Genomic DNA, 12,434 nt, shown 5'->3' on the forward strand with positions numbered 1-12,434 from the left:
AATACTGGTCACGGTGCGAAAGTCCAGATGAAAGCATTCCCTGTTACTCCCAAGGAGCTCCACTTTATAGGATGTTTCATCTTACAAGGACTCTGGAAATTCCCATTTGTCTCCATCCCCCACTGATTTCCAGTGTTCTTGGGGAAAAGTAGGGATAACTTTTTTCTTGGGTTTCTGCCTAGTGGAGTCTGCTGGACCTCTCGGGAGTTTCCAAGGCCTCTGGTTGCCACTCTTAACCATCCTTGGAATCCTCTTCTGCATGACCTGCTGTCCAGCCAGTTCCCTCCCTCCCTCCCCTCCCGATCTGTTCGCCCTGCAGTGTTGGTGCCGTGTCCATTAATAACACTCCAACACGGCCCCATAACAAGTTCCATCCAGAAAGGCTGGATTCTCCCATCCAGGGCTACGGGTGTTGCAGGTGGGAAGGACGCTGAAGAAGCAAGTGTTCCATCCCACACAGCTGGCTCTGGGTCAATCCAACGGCCCCTTCACAACACACTCTCAGATCCATTTCATCTTATAAGTGGAAAACCTCAAACCTGAGACAGAAGGGCCCTTTCTGCGAGTGGAAGTTAGTGATGGAGTGGAGACTTCGAAATCCCAGGTCTTTTGTTTGTGCTCTAGTGACTAACTTTTCTAACGACTTTGCAGAGATCTGGGACTTTTAAGTCAGGACACAGAGGTCACACCAAAATGAAAGTTCCAGTTGCCTTAGTCATGTTCTCAACCTGCTGCCATGAGGCGAACATTCAGAGCTGGGTATTACACCAGATCATTTCTGCCCTGCTCTTATAGCAGCAACGGCAACAAACGTGCCGGGGGGAAGGGTCAGCACATCACAAAGAGCTGACTGGCCACAGCCAACACACGTGTGCAGCAGGGTCTACACTGGGCCGGCAAGGAGGAGCAGAGCAGACAAAACCCATGCCCCCTGGTTTAAGAGGCTTTCCATGGGACACAACACACACACGCCCCCAAGACTGCACACAGCTCTTGACAGCAAATGCTGATGCCCTGGGTGGCAGGGGGCAATTTCTGACAAGATGGGATGGTTTCCCTCAAGCAAATGGGTTTTAGGAAAACACGTGTGGAAAGATGCAGGACAGTTTGGAAACAGAGTTTGACTTTTTTCCAAAAATAAGGGGATGGGAAGTGATTTTAAAAGTGACGGGAAAATACTCAGAGCTTGAAGAGTATGCATAATATAATGGATTTTAAACACCATGAACACAGATGTTATCCTCGTGAAACGGAATGAACTTGGCCACAGACGTCGATTCCCATGTACCTAATTCCTCCTGAGAAATACGTCTGGCCGTTCTGAGCCGATGGCTTGGGCTTGGAGGCCTCCTGCTGCCGTGGAGGGTCAGATCCCATCGGGTGGGCAAGCAAAACTGGGCGGCCTGAGGACACAGCAAGACAGCCCCGCTGATTTCCCTCGGACCGTGCCCCAGCATCCCACGGGAGCTTGGCGCTTATGCTTATCCAAAACACAGCTTCCATTTCATTGCTGGCGACTTGCCCTGGAACCCCATCTCCTTCCTCCCTCTGGCCTAGGTGGGTGTCAACATAGAGCACTTCCTGGAAAGTCCAGTAGGTGGCGCTAATGCCACAGGCGGGAGCAACTTAACAGAGAGAAGCGGGGCAGCCAGGTGTAGGGTGGCTCCTACCTCCCGCAGGTGAGCGGGACGGCAGCTCCCTCTCCTAAACCTGTCAGCATTGCCACATCCTGACTCCACCTGGGAGGGGCTGGTGCCATTCGTGACTTCTTGCCATTCTTTTCAGTGTCTAATTCAGAGATAGAAACGGCGGCCTGTAAACCAGGTCCAGCCTGCGGGCGTGTTCAGTTTGACTCTCATCATGACTTACGGGCCAATATGAGATGAGAACTTTCCCGTAAAAGTAAGGATTTTAACTCCTCTTGGGAAATACATTTCTGGCAAAAGACAGGCCTGCGAGGCAGTCAGGGCTGCTGCTGAAGACAGTCTGACCCCTTCCCCCCCCCCCCCCCCCGCACCACCCCCCCCCCCCCCCCCCCCCCCCCCCCCCCGGTGGAACCTGCTTCCCTCACTGACGTCAGCCGCCTGTCCCCCAAGAAGTCTGCAGCTCTGCGGCCTGTCCCACCTCCAGCTATGAAACAGGACCCCCATAAGTCCCAGGGGGAGCAGAGCAGGCTTGGGACCCTCCCTTTACTTTTCTACCCCAAGTGAAAAAGACCTGCGTTCCTCATGAGGCTTTGTCATCTCTGCTCTGTTATCTCTTCATGGGCTATTAGTTACCAGATAACCAGGAGCTGGGCCAGATTCTTGAACTTCCTCTGAGACCCCCGAGTCAGCCCACACTGAGGTCTGCAGGTGCTCCAGCTTAAAGATCAGCTTTTTCTCTGTTGCTTGTTGGGGGAGCCACTTTCAGTTCTCCTACCACTATATTCACCCCATAAGAAGATAAACCTGTGAGATTTTTGGATCTGTTGAAAAGTACAAATCCCAAGACTGTTTCAGTCATCCCAACCATCAACAATGATGACTTCTCGCCACTCCTTCCTACGCGTGGGGCTCTCGGGCACTGTTTGTTCATTCAATAAGTGAGGGCTGGTCATGGGCCGGGCATATCCTGCACCAAACACCCCATTCGACAAATGTGTCTCCGGCACCTAGTGTTCCAGGTACGATGTCTTTGCACTCCCTGCAGAAACAGACAAGGAGTCACAGGACGGCTGCTATTTCATGCAGTGGTAACGAACACAAGTGCCTGCTCTGGGATCCCCTCTTCCCCCCCTTCCCCTCCCACCCCTGGACCACCCACTGGCTGTGTAACCTCGGGCATCACTGCTGAGCCCCTCCATGACTTGGTTTCTCCATCTTTGAAATGGGGTCCAATGCTCACAGTACCTCCTGAGTTACTCATTTTAACACGTCCACAGTGCCTGGCACAGAGCCAGAGCTTGATAAATGTTAGCCATTGTCAAGGTTGAAGCGGAGTGTGATAAATTGGTGCAGCCACTATGGAGAACAGTATGGCGTCTCCATAAGAAACTAAAAATAGAGCTACCGTACGACCCAGCAATCCCACTCCTGGGCATATATCTGGAGAAAAACATGGTCCAAAAGGATACATGCACCCCAATGTTCATTGCAGTGCTGCTTACAGGAGCCAAGACATGGAAGCAACCTAAATGTCCATCGACAGAGGAATGGATAAAGAAGATGTGGTACATATATACAATGGAATATTACTCAGCCATAAAAAGGAACGAAATTGGGTCATTTGTGGAGACGTGGATGGACCTAGAGATTGTCATCCTGAGTGAAGTAAGTCAGACAGAGAAAGAGAAATATCATATGATATCACTTATATGTGGACTCTAAAAAGAAATGATACAAATGAACGTATTTACAAAACAGAAACGGACTCACAGACTTAGAGAATGAACTTATGGTTAACAGTGGAGGAAGGGTGCAGGGAAGAGATAGGGAGTTTGGGATTGACATGTACACACTGCTATATTTAAAAAGGATAACCAACAAGGACCTACCGTACAGTACAGGGAACTCTGCTCAATGTTATGTGGCAGCCTGGATGAGAGGGGATTCTGGGGGAGAATGGATACCTATATATGTACAGTTGAGTCGCTTTGCTGTGCACCTGAAACTGTCACAACATTGTTAATCGGCTATACTCCAATATAAAATAAAAAGTTAAAAAATAAATAAATAAAGCAGAGTGTGAGAGAGGCACCTAATTCAGTCTTTTCAAAAGTTCATTTTCCAGACAGGTATCGATGGTTTAGCCACTCAATACCGCCAGCTTAAGCTCTGAGATGAGGGAGACTTCTTAGCAGCTAAGTGCAATCTTCAAAGAGCTTTCACAAGCGTCTCATGACCCTCACGACCCCCGATGAATCTGACACCTCGTCTTGTAGCCGAGTGACTCGAGGGACACACAGCTCGCAGCAAGAGTCAGGCTAGGACTGGGACCCAGAATCTTCCGCCACATTGTGCGGCTCTGCCTCCACCACCACCTCGCAGGAAGGCTTCCCTCCTCCAGGCAAATGTTCCAAAGGAAGGGTTCTCTTCCTTTACAGTCAGCAAGGAGCAACCAGAGGGCCTCCCAATCCCACAGCTGGATGGAGGGCTGTTAGAGAGACGAGGCTCAGCCAGCAGCACCCCGAGGATGGAGGCCGGTCTCTCTAGACCCTTTACTGGTCATTTGGTGGGGAGGGGGGTCCCTAAAACGTCTCAGCCAATACACACAATTTCAACGAGGCTCCCATCTAACTTGTGTTGCACACGTTACCATTGGCACCAACAAAATCTATTTTCTTTAATTCGGGATGCTAATTAAGTATCCATTGCAATCGAAATACAGATAGAAGTTCCCGTGGGCTGCGGTTCTCCTGATTAGGACACCAGTGCACCAACCTTAGAACTGTCCATTCTTTTTTTTTTTTTTTTGCGGTACGCGGGCCTCTCACTGTCGTGGCCTCTCCCATTGTGGAGCACAGGCTCCGGACGCGCAGGCTCAGCGGCCATGGCTCACGGGCCCAGCCGCTCCGCAGCATGTGGGATCCTCCCGGACCGAGGCATGAACCCGTGTCCCCTGCATCGGCAGGCGGACTCAACCACTGCGCCACCAGGGAAGCCCTAGACTGTCCATTCTTGATTAGAATGTGTTCCAGACTGAATGTTTGTGTCCCCCCAAAGTCATATGTTGGAACCTAATTCCCGGTGAGATGGTATCTGGAGGTGGGGCCTTTGGGGGATAATGAGGTCCTGAGGGTGGAGTCCCCATGAATGGGATGAGTGCTCTTATAAGCAGTGGCCGGAAGCCTAGCTGTCTCTTCTCTCTCTGCCGTGTGAGGACACAGTGAGAAGCAGTCTGCAACCAGAAGAGGGCTTTCACTAGAACCCGACCGTGCTGGCACCTTGACCTCGGACTTCCAGACTCCAGAACTGTGAGAAATACATGTTGGCTGTTGAAGCCCCCAGGTCTGCAGTCTTCTGTTACAGCAGTGCCAGGTGGCTAAGGCAGAATGGTTGTAGCATCTGGGTTATAACTTACTGAAATCACATACATGGGCTGCATATTCCAAAATATTTTAAAGAAAAGTGCAAACACTGTAACTGTGGTTTTCTTCTGGATGGAAAAGAAACATTCTGCTGCTCCCATACTATGCTGGGGCCTGGAGCCAAAAGATTACCCCAGACTCTGTCTAAGGCTCTGCAAAGCCACTGCTTCTGTGGGGTCTCGCCACCTCCAGGGGCACTCTGCCTGGTAAGGGGCAGGGGTTCTGCTCTCCTACCAACCCCGCACACGTATGTCATTTTAAAAAAATCGTATCTTGGGACTTCCCTGGTGGCGCAGTGGTTAAGAATCCACCTGCCAATGCAGGGGACACGGGTTCGAGCCCTGGTCCGGGAAGACCCCACATGCCACGGAGCAACTAAGCCCGTGCGCCACAACTACTGAGCTGCACTCTAGAGCCCACGAGCCACAACTACTGAGCCCACGTTCCGCAACTGCTGAAGCCCGCATGCCTAGAGCCCGTGCTCCGTAACAAGAGAAGCCACCGCATTGAGAAGCCCACGCACCAGAACGAAGAGTAGCGTCCGCTCGCCACAACTAGAGAAAGCCCGCGTGCAGCAAAGAAGACCCAATGCAGCCAAAAAAAAAAAAAAAAAAATCACATCTTTAGTTTGTCCTTATTCCTCAGGGACCCACCAACATCGCTGCTCTCATCATTTCCCCTCCCCCAACAGTCCAGAGAATCTTTCTGGTCCAGGGATCAGGGAAGACCTCATCACAGTCTCTCAAAACTTTGCTCATGTCAAGATTACTTTCTTTATCCTCCAGGTGGTCATTTCCCTCGCTCTCTGTCACCTTCCCTTCCCTGAAAAGGGGACACGGGATAAAGGGCCAAAAATGCAAGGGAAAAATGCTGGAAGAAATACACTGTTTCTGGTACTGTTTCCAAAAATGTATCCTACCATGGATACAATAACCTGAACCCTGCAAGGGCTCCCTGCTGTTCTCAGCAAAGGGTTGCCCAGCAACGGAGGTGTTAATGTGCTGAGGGAGCTCCTGGCTTGTGCAGTTTTCCATTCATGGCTGGGCTTAACGAGTCTGGATACCTTCTGGATACCTGGGTCAGTACCTTCCTGGAAAGTCTTGACACCTCAGATGTTCTGACAGCAAATCATTCACTTCTGTCTTCCACACATCCCCATAGATCAGAATGAAGAGTCTACAGAAGGTTTGCTTCGGTAGGGCACTTGCTATGGCTTTACTAGCTTCACATCCTACATCTTTCCAGATACTTGGACCAGGAGAACAGGACTCCAGGGTTTTCCTTAGCACTCTGTCAGGTGTCTGGGTGGGGGGGATCCTCCCAATCAATACCCCCCACTGCTTGCTGTCTGTCTGGAGTGTTACTGACAGTACTGTACATTTATCTGTTGCATAAAAATTGTCACAAATATGGTGACAGGGAAAGTCAGGATGCCACAGTGGAGAGGGAATTTCACTTAAGCAAGAAGATCTGTGTTTGAATCCCAGGGCTGCTGCTTGTTAGCTGGGAAACCTTGCTGGTTTATTAAAAAGATTAAATGAGGTAGTCTATGTACAGCGCCTAATACATTGGAAGCTTCAACAAGAATCTGAATACAGTCCTTCCACATCCACAGGTTCAGCCGAAGATTGAAAATGTTTGAGAAAAAATTCCGGAAGTTCCCAAAAGCAAAGTCTGAGTCCGCAGAGCGCCGGCAACTACTTCCATAGCCTTTCCATTGTGTTAGGTATTCCAAGTAAACTAGCGACGATTCAAAGTATACGGGAGGATGTGCACAGGTGACATGCAAATACTGTGCCACCGTATATGAGGGACTTGGACATCCACGGATTGGTATCCGAGGAAGGTCCTGGAAACAATTCCCAGCAGACACTGCCTGTATATGCAAACACATCAAGTACCTTGTTAATGATTTTTAAAGGCGTTCACAATGCACATGTTAATTTTCCAAAAAGGCAGGGGCGGTGGGGGGCAGTGTTTTCCTGTGGATCCTGATGGAGGAGACCGCTCTCATCTACAGCCTATGAAGCGTTTACAACTATGGACGTTGTAAAGGCTCATGAAACCATAAGCACTTACAACTTCCACAGTATCCCCTTCATTCTGCTGCCGTTCTTCCGAACAGCAATGAACCTGGGCTCAGGGGAAGTTCTTTTCCCTGCTAAGTGACAGGCTATAAGGCAAGGCATGAAAAGGGATTATTGGATACATGAATTCAGATAAAAGGGAGGTCCCCAGAAGCAGGCTGACAAGGCCTCCTTCGACTGTCCATCAGCAGAAAAGCTGTCTGGCAGATACGATTTTTTGGAACCAGCAATCATGGGGAACTCTGGGTGACAGATGTCAGATGCTGCCAGAGCGGCTGCCAGAACCAATCTCCCTCCACCTTCAGACCTCAGGCTGATGGAGGACCGGGCACAGCTGGACCGGCAGCCCCTTCCGGCTCGGATCACTGCTCACATTGTTATTTCTCAGTCGCTGGACAAACAGATGGTTTACCGTGTATTTGTGATTTTTTTTTGTTGGCCTAGAAATTCTGTTCTTCCATCAGGGTACAGCATGTAATCAATTATGACAGTGGGTGGTGTAAGAAAATCCCTGCCAATAAAAGTCCAAGACCTTCTCTTTTATTAAATTTGCATAAACCACGACAATTTCCAACTTAAAAGCAATAGGAGGAAAAAGCAAAGTCGCGGGGTAAGAAATAACTTGGGTAATTGCAAAACCACAATTCTCAGTTGGTCCTGAAGACTCTTGTTAGTTTATACTAATACCTGATGTCTGTCTTGTCTGCCTGTTTTTAGCCTTAAAATCTTCTTGTCTCTCTTCTGATGAGCCTTGACGAGCTCCGTGTTAGAATCGTAACGTAACAATCCTAAGTAAACAGAACAAGTCCCAGGAGCACACACACCCACCGACTCAGACTTCTTTTTAAATATTCAGAGTTTTACTCTAGTAAGTCCTTTTACATTAGAACTTTGGCCTGCCTCAGTATATATGCGTGACCGCATACATACAACAGTATATGCGTTCTCCCCTATCTGCCCTCTGGGTAATTTTCTTTATGAAAAAAATCTTAATTATACGCATACAGCTGAAAAGTTCTTTAACCGTAGAATAGCAGAAGCATTTTTAACGTTATAAATATCACCTAGACAAACCCCTGACACAACCTATACGTTTCTTCTTATCTTGTTATAATGTATGTGTCTTTTCTTATAACATCAGGCTCACAGTGAATAGTTTTCTATCCTATTGAATAGTTTTTTTTCTTTCTTTTTTTTTTTTTTTCCATTTAACCACTTACCGGTATCATTAGATATTCTTTAGGAACATGATTTCTCTGGATGACAAATACTGATTGGGCTTCTACAACGTGACTGTCACCATTCCAGGCACTAAAGACGTATAAGAGAACAAGAGGGTCCCTTTCTTCAAAAAAACCTACATTCCCGCCGAGAGAGACAGGCAATAAACCTGTGAAAACAGTAAATAGATGATATAATTTCAGGCCTAAGTGCTCTAAGATAGGGTAACACATAGTGACTGGGCGGGGACTGGAAGGAAGGCCTTAACTTCTGAGTTAAGATCTGAAGGCTAGAAGGAGGTAGGCCATGCAAGTATCTTGGGAAAGGGCTTTGTCGGCAGAAGGAACTGAAAATGCAAAGGCCCTGTGGCAGGAATGAGCATGACGTGGTCCAGGAACAGAGGGAAGCCGTTATGGCTGGAGCTCGGTGAAGAGGGGCCATGAGGAGGGAAATGGGACCAGAAACCCAGAGAGAGGCCAAGTCACCTAGGCCTTGGAGGGGCTGGGACTTCAGTGGCAATGAGAATCCGTGAGAGAATTTTCCAGCAGGGGGGTGACGTGAGATGATTACAGAGCTATCGCTTTGCTGGCTGAGGAGGGGATGGTTTATGGGGTACAAGAGTGCAGGCAGCAGAGCTATGTGAACAGACTCTCCAGACAAGCTATGTTAACAGTTGTTCACACAAGAGATGATGGAGGGTTAGTGGAGGATGTAGTAAAGCCATAAGAAGTGGATTCAAGACATAATTTGGTGAGAGAGGCCACAGAAACTTCTTTTTCAGGTTTTAAGTTCCTCCCTCCCTCCCTCCCTTCCTTCCTTCTTTCCTCCCGCCCTTCCTTTTCTTTCTTATTGAAGATTTGAACAACACAATTAACAACACAATTATTTCAGACACAATAGAACTCGGCACCATATAATGAGTGAATCCACATTCTTCACAAACATACATGAAACATTTACACCACAGGACTGGGGACAAATTCATGGAACAAGTCTCTGCAAATTTCAAAGACGTGTATCTTTAAAGAGCTCTGAAGTCCTGGAGATTTAAGACTGTATATATTTTAGTCTTACTATCAGAAAGAGGAAAAACCTTCAGTTTAAAAATATATATTTATAAACAAGAAGAATAGAAATTTCACTGACTCTGAGTAACCAACAGGCCAACGTTTGGTCGCAATAGAATTATTCTCAGCCCCAATTCTATTGTTGAAACCATTTAGATGCCCTGCAAATGGACTCCCACCCTCACTAGCCTCCCCATCCCACCTTCCAGACAGATCAGGTATTTTCACACTTGGCTTATCCTCAGTGAAGACTGGGATTAGATCTTTATTTGAAAATAAAAGCAAAAGTCCAGCACTCACTGTACTATTGAACGTACAGAAATTTGTGATGACACTGATGGGGAATGTAAGGTTACAGTGAAGAATCAGGATTATGTGAGCAATGGTAGAGGTATTGCCATTTACTGAGATGAGAGGAGTGGGCAAAAACCAAAGGTTCTGCATGGATAAAGCTAGCTTGAGATGCCTATACTAGAGATCCCAGGGAAGATGCTGAGCAGGTCACTGGATAAATGAATGAGCAGAGGAGAGAGCAGCCAACGTGGCAGAGTAGGAGGCCCCTGAGCCCACCTCCTCCCAGGGGCACACCAACATTACAACTAGTTACAGAGCAACTATTGATGAGGAAGATAGGAAGACTACAGAAAAGATCTTCCACAACTGAAGATTTTAAAAAGGACCCAGAACAAAATGGGTGGGAGGGGCAGAGATGTAGTACAGTCAGGACCTATACACCTGTGAGGGAGTGACCCACAAACCAGAGGATAGTTACAATTGCAGGGGTTCTCCCCAAGGAGCGAGTGGTTTGAGCCCCACATCAGGCTCCCCAGCCCAGCACCAGGAAGACAAGGCCCCAGAATATTTGGGGACACAGACAGTGGCAGCAGGCATTCTGGGGAGTTTGTTCTACCACGTGGACACGGGCGCTGGCAGCAGGCATTCTGGAATCCTCCCTTGAGTTTATTACCCTTGGGACTCGACCACACCCACCAGCCTGCAGGCAACAGTATTGGGATGCCTCAGGCCAAGCAGCTAGCTAGGCCCAGGACCCCTGGGCCCTGCAGCCAGAGATTCTTGGACCTGGCTCCACCTACCAGCAGGTCAACACGAGCTCTGGAACCCCAGGTCCTACAGCCAGAGACTCTAGGACCTATCTTCCTCAAACTATTCCAAAAAACTGCAGAGGAAGGAATGCTTCTGAACTCATTCTACGAGGCCAGTATCACCATGATACCAAAACCAGAAAAAGATATCACAGGAAAAAAGAGAAAATTACAGGCCAATATCACTGATGAACAGAGATGCAGAAATCCTCAAGAAAATATCGGCAAACTGAATTCGACAATACATTGAAAGGATCATGAACCGTGATCGAGTGGGATTTATCCCAGGGATGCAAGGATGGTTCAACATCCACAAATCCACTGATGTGACGCACATTACACATTGAAGAATAAACCCCATCATCGCTCAATAGGCGCAGAGAAAGCTTTTGACAAAGTTCAACATCAACTCATGATAAAAACTCTCAACAAGGCGGGTATAGCGGGAACATACCTCAACATTTAATAAAAGCCATATATGATAAGCCCGCATTTAACATCATACTCCAGGGTGGAAAGCTGAAAGCATTTCCTCTAAGATCAGGAAGAAGACAAGAATGCCCACTCTTGACACTTTTATTCAACATAGTATTGAAAACCTTAGCCATAGCAGTCAGACAAGAAAAAGCAATAAAACGAACCCAAGTTGGAAAGGAGAAGGTAAAACTGTCACTGTTTGCAGATGACAGGATACTATGCATAGAAAATCCTAAAGACACCACCAAAAAACTACTAGAGATCATTGACGAATTCAGCAGGATACAAAACTAATATACAGAAATCTATTGCATTTCTATACACTAAAAATGAACTATCAGAAAGAGAAATTAAGGAAACAATTCCACTTACCATTGCATCAAAATAAATAAAATAACTAGGAATAAATCTAACTAAGGAGGTAAAAGACCTGTACTCGGAAAACTGTAAGACACTGATGAAGGAAATTGAAGTCAACATAGACAGATGGAAAGATATACTGTGTCCATGGACTGGAAGAATTAATAGTTAAAATGACCATACTACCCAAAGCAATCTACAGATTCAATGCAATCCATATCAAAATACCAATGGCATTTTTTCACAGATCTGGAAGAAATAATTGTAAAATTTGTATTGAATCACAAAAGACCCTGAATAGCCAAACAATCTTGAGAAAGAAGAACAAAGCTGTGTATTATGCTCCCTGATTTCAAACTATACTACAAAGCATGAGTAATCAAAACAGTATGATCTGGCACAAACACACACACATAGATCAATGGAACAGAACAGAGAGCTCAGAAATGAACCCATACTTATATACACAATTAATCTATGACAAAGGAGGCAAGAATAGACAATGGGAAAAAGACAGCCTCTTCAATAAATGGTGTTGGGTAAGCTGAACTGCTACATGCAAAAGCAGCAAACTGGACTGTTCTCTCCCACCATGCACAAGAATAAATTCAAAATGGATTAAATATACAGCTTAATTATATGACCTGAAGCCATAAAACTTCTAGAAGAAAACATAGGCAGTAAGCTCTTTGACATCAGTCTTAGTAATATTTTTAATTTTTTATTATTATTTTTTAATGGCATTTATTTGAAACATATTTTTTTAAGTTTATTTATTTATTCTTTTAGGCCGTGCCAGGTCTTATTTGCGACAGGCGGGATCTTCATTGCGGCATGTGGGATCTTTTTTTTAGTTGCAGCATGCGGACTTCTTAGTTGCGGCATGCAGACTCCTTAGTTGTGGCATGTAAACTCTTAGTTGCGGCATGCATGTGGGATCTAGTTCCCCAACCAGGGATTGAACCTGGGCCCCCTGCAGTGACAGGGTGGAGTCTTACCCACTGGACCACCAGGGAAGTCCCATATTTTTTAGATATGTCTCCTCAGGAAA

The sequence above is a fragment of the Aethalodelphis obliquidens genome, unplaced genomic scaffold (assembly GCF_003676395.1).
Source record: "Aethalodelphis obliquidens isolate GAN/ISIS:26980383/991018 unplaced genomic scaffold, ASM367639v1 scaffold83, whole genome shotgun sequence".
In the NCBI taxonomy this organism is placed as follows: domain Eukaryota; kingdom Metazoa; phylum Chordata; class Mammalia; order Artiodactyla; family Delphinidae; genus Aethalodelphis; species Aethalodelphis obliquidens.